The sequence below is a fragment of the Bradysia coprophila genome, unplaced genomic scaffold (assembly GCF_014529535.1).
Source record: "Bradysia coprophila strain Holo2 unplaced genomic scaffold, BU_Bcop_v1 contig_676, whole genome shotgun sequence".
Lineage (NCBI taxonomy): Eukaryota > Metazoa > Arthropoda > Insecta > Diptera > Sciaridae > Bradysia > Bradysia coprophila.
The window spans coordinates 1-4,964 of NW_023503916.1; the positions used below are offsets into that span (position 1 = coordinate 1).

General features: G+C 31.9%; 1 long non-coding RNA gene across 1 annotated transcript; it reads right to left on the reverse strand.

The window, feature by feature from the left end:
- Positions 1 to 532: 532 nt before the first annotated feature.
- On the reverse strand, positions 533 to 3,843 carry LOC119083462. Its single transcript, XR_005088868.1, has 2 exons — positions 3,725 to 3,843; positions 533 to 578 (listed from the first exon to the last, which is right to left on the reverse strand). It is a non-coding gene; the product is annotated as an uncharacterized LOC119083462 (long non-coding RNA).
- Positions 3,844 to 4,964: the final 1,121 nt, after the last annotated feature.

Here is a 4,964-nt window from a genome sequence, read left to right on the forward strand (position 1 = left end):
TGAACTGAATAACCGATTTTCCCAAATACAAAATATGTTTTCCCAGCGAAATCTTTGCTTTGCATCATCTAGCGGAAAACGACCATTGATATTAACATTATGAACGAGAACACCGATGTGTATTATATGCACAAGAACTGGTTCTGAAAATGCAGTCGAGCAATAATTCTTGAATAAATTATGTGAACCAAGTGTTATTGTAAAAATTCCAGAAAATGCATAAATTAAATCCTATGTTCATATGTGTCGAATAAAATGGAATTTTTAATGTAAAATAGATTGAATCGACTCGCTGTGATATAGTATATTGCATTGCATGCACAAAAGGCTCTCAACTATTTCCAACAGTGATATATAAATGAAATAAATTTCAATTTTGTGACTATCGCGGTAAAGTTTAAGTTCATGAGAGAATTGTGTACACAATATAATGTCGATGAAAAGAATGAGTGCAATTTGTATATCGATGAACACATTACCTTGGCTTCTAATGTTTCAAGTTGTGCCATTCTCGGTTTCTCGGTTGTTGTTGTTGCTGTTGTTGTTGGTGCTGCTGATGATGGTGGTGATAATATTGTCTGTAAAATAATAAATGATTCGCTGAATGAAAAAGAATTTATTTGACTTTCATTTATGTGGAACAGAAATCTTATGTGGAATTCTATAGTCAGTCGGCTATTGTTTCACATAAAGATGCTTATAATGCAGAGGCCACCGTATACACTCTATTGAAAAAAGGTTATAGTTTGATAGGTGAGTCATTTTCGCTTTCACATTCCCTATTACATTAAGAGCAATGTACCCTTTGCAAATTTTTAGCCTACATTTAGGCGGGAAAATATTCAGTGTTTTGAACCAAAATCTTTTTTGAAGGAAAAATTGGTCTTTGGAGTAATAACTCACTAGCACATTTTTTCGGGCTTTAATGGTTTAACTTTTTTCAAAAAACATATTTTGGTTTAGTCATCAAAATCATCAAAAAAACGAATATTTTTCCGCCTAAATGAAATTACTATCCATTACTATAGAGTCCACATTTCTGCGTTTTTGGAAAAATAAGAGACGACAATAGACACAGTGGTTACCACCACAAAAATGAATTCAATAAAAATTAGATTTGTTTGTAGCAGTTAAAAAAGTTTTGGTATAAATAAGTTGCAAACAAAACTAATTTTTATTGAAAGCTAATACTTGACGCCTAAATGTTGCCATTTCAACGACACATCCACTCATCTTAAACAGAATGTTTTCTAATTTTATTTTATTGAGAGACGATATCAAGATGAATGGTCTTTAGACCTATTGCAATTATCGTTGTAATAAAGTCCCAAATAAGAACAAGAGGAGATATCGCTGTTACCCTAGCTGTTACGAATAAAAACTGTAATTACAATGATATTTCAATCAGGTCTCCGACAAAATATATGTTTTGTTAGTCATTAGAGTTCACAAAATAAATTCGAACAACAAAAAGCCCACAAGCAAAAACCAATTGTTTGTAATATGGAAGTGTAAAAGTCGTTGACCCCAATCACAGACAGCAAATTGAAAATAATTTGAACCGAATTTTGTGTAATAACATATAATTTCTGATTGATTCACAGCTCAACAAAACATATCTCAATCGATCTCTGCGATGGCAAAATATTATGTGTTAAAGCAATCGCTTGTGTGTCGGTCGTATACATATCTCCATCATTATCTAAATTATCTGCTGGCATTTTTTCCATTTTATTTAAAGAAAATGAAAATGATTAATTATGATTTATGGTCATACTAAGCACAAAAAAAACAATATTTCGTGTTTACAACATTTTTTTCTTTCATTACAATAGCTTCCACAGATGAATTATTATGATGTGTGTGTGTGATTTTTGAGATATTTATTGTGAAGCAATGAAACCTTTTTTTCTTTTTCTAATATTCACTCTTTCAACTAAATTAATGATGAATCTGTTGAGTTCATTAAACACCATTACCTTGAATGGATAAAAGCAATTAAATTAAGGTTTTTTTCTCTTCTTCTTCTTCTTCTTTTTTCAAAATTTCTATGTGACGATCAAAGTTAAAGCGATATGTGATACCAATGATGTGGATGATTTTTCATTTTTTATTGTTAATTACTTGAACTTGAACTGAGTGTGGAATAATCAATTAACCAGCAACGAAACGACGACGCCGTCTACAACAAATAGAAATTTTATGTAGACACGAAAGATGCAATACCTACAAGCGAAGTGAACAAGGATATCATAGATATCATAGAGATTAAATGACCTGGCATAGTTAATAGAGTATTGATTAGGAAGCAGCCATAAAAAGACGTTCGCATTCAGTGTTGCCATACACGTCTGAAATCTTTAATATCTCCATAAATGTCAATTTCTGAGGTGTCAAATGTATGACCGAAATACACCAGTTAAAGAAGGGGGATAGATCTAAAATTTATCTTCCAAAGATTCGCCTTTCTTGAGTTACAACTCTGTCTGGCAACACTGAATTCCGGACGCCTTTTATGGATGTCCTCTCATGTCAACTAGAGTAATAAATTACGACAGCGTATATGTAATTTTGCATTTTTACACTGTTGCAAGTCATGGCCGTCAGTGTAAATTTTACTATATTTGACATAAAAACAATTTTCTATTACCATGCTTGGTGCTTTGCATACATAGAATTCGGTTCGGTTATTTCTGAAAAGATTTATTTATCTCTTAAAGGGTCTGTGTAAATATTACAAAGATATTTACTCAGTCGCGAGTCTTTTTCATCAAACCTGATAAAGTAAACCTTTGAGAAGAAAATTTGCGTCGAATACGTAAGACTTAAATGACTCGTAAATACTAGTCCCACTTTTCACTTCTCTTTACTACTCTCTAAAAGGAAATTAAATTACATACAAGGTAGCGGTGTCCAAAGAACGAGGTTTTCAAATGTCTGTCTCGACTAAAGACAGATCTTTTTTTTTAAATCAAAATTTTGCGGTTGAAGAAGAAACAATGTGCATTGTATAGGATATACTGTACAGGAAATGTATGCTTAAAACAATTTAATTATATACCCAACCTCGATATTGTAACAATGTCCGAGCCGTATCTGTACCCTATGTACAATTTACAACGCATTTAAATTAAAAAATAATTGACCATCATGGTTAAACAATTAAATACTGTGTCTGAAAGTATACAGCATAAATTGCTATGTACGTACAGCTTGAAGTAGCTACTATGCATAGCGTGTCTATTAAAAGATTTGAAGTAGAAGAAATAAAAAAAAAATGTAATTGTACCAAAATCGTACATTGTCAATCAATCAATCAAAATGTCTTAAGGTTAAAATTTAATTGAAACGCAATATTTAAATAAGAATGTTATGTCCGTTTAAGACAACAACAAAAAAAATTGGACCATAACGTGATCACGATTGATATCTCAAACCAACTAAATTGGTATCAAAGTAAAAAAGACCGTAAAACAAACAAAAATGTTTAATTATAAGGAAAAAATAACAACTCTAAGCGCTGTGTATAATTGACGCATGTCTTATGAGATACGCTGTGGTAAATGTCTTCAGGCTTTGGATCGTATTTGAGTTGATTTTTAAATATGTTTGAAAATCAGATCTTTTTAATCAAATTAAGCAAAAAACAATATGCTGAAAACAGTCGGCCGCGGCCGATACACTTCCTTTAATTTAATTAATAATTAAAAAAAAAATTGCTCACCATTGATAGTGATCTCTTAGATAAAAATCCTCTTCGCATAGACTGAATTTGGCGTAGAAGTGCTGATTCCATGCCGTTTCATCGCGGTCATTAATTTAAATATCTGAAATAAACGAAAAGAAAATGCCATACACATTGGATATACACTTTGTTGTATCATGTCAAAGAGTTATATAAAAAATTGTATTTTTACTACACAAAAAACGATTCTCTTATTCTTTTTGCTACACATTCAATTTTCACACGCAATGTTGGTGTTTATTGTCTACAATGTATTGTTTTTAAAATTATGGTATGTAATATGCACATAATCTCTGATTTAATTCGTTCAAATTCATAATTTTTTTCTTTAAATTGTGTATTTCCTTACTGAAGTATAACAATTACACAGTGTCAACTCAATTCCGAGACTTTGATTCATGTCTTGATTTGTGTAAGATATTCGTTCGAGCATTAATTGTATTCCGCAAAAAAAAGTGAGCTGAGCTATATCAAAGAAGCATCTTTTCAGCGGATACGGATGGTCCAAAAAGATATAGAAAACAATTATATAGGAAACGATGACTGTGAAAACTTTAAATAGAAATCTATAGACGGATCTACAAAGTGAAGAAAAAATCTTAGGTTCAATTTCAGGCAAGAATTAAAATTGATGACCAAAAACATGATTTACAGTGAAGGGAAGTACAATGCTGATGTATTTTTGAGCTCTTACACGAGCTATTACAGGCGAAAAGCTTATCTACAGTAAGAATATTCAACCTATTAGCAGTTTTCCACTTATTTTGCGTCAGTCACGCTTCATACACTCGGTTCGACAATATCCCCGTCGGTCCGACCATTTTCCTTCAATTTTGGCTCGGTCAGGCTTCATACACTGCACTCTCAATTCGACAATTTTCCCTGTATTTTGGTTCAGTCACGCTTTATATAAAGAGGAATTGGCCTGACCCGGAAACACTGTGATATTAGTTGATAAGGAAGTGGAAGACAGGTTGAGAATAATGTTATATTGAACGACAAAGCCTGATTGAAATTTTATGGAACTTTAGTGGAAATTTTCGACTCTTTGGAAATTTTGAATTTTGATTTTGAATTGACGAGACTATTGTATGTGATAACTGAACGAAACTGTAAATGTCGGCTATTTTTAGTAGGCAATAAAACCTAGAATGATGATGATATACTTCGTTCGAAGATTTTCCATGTATTTCGGCTCAGTCGCACTCATAGATTCATA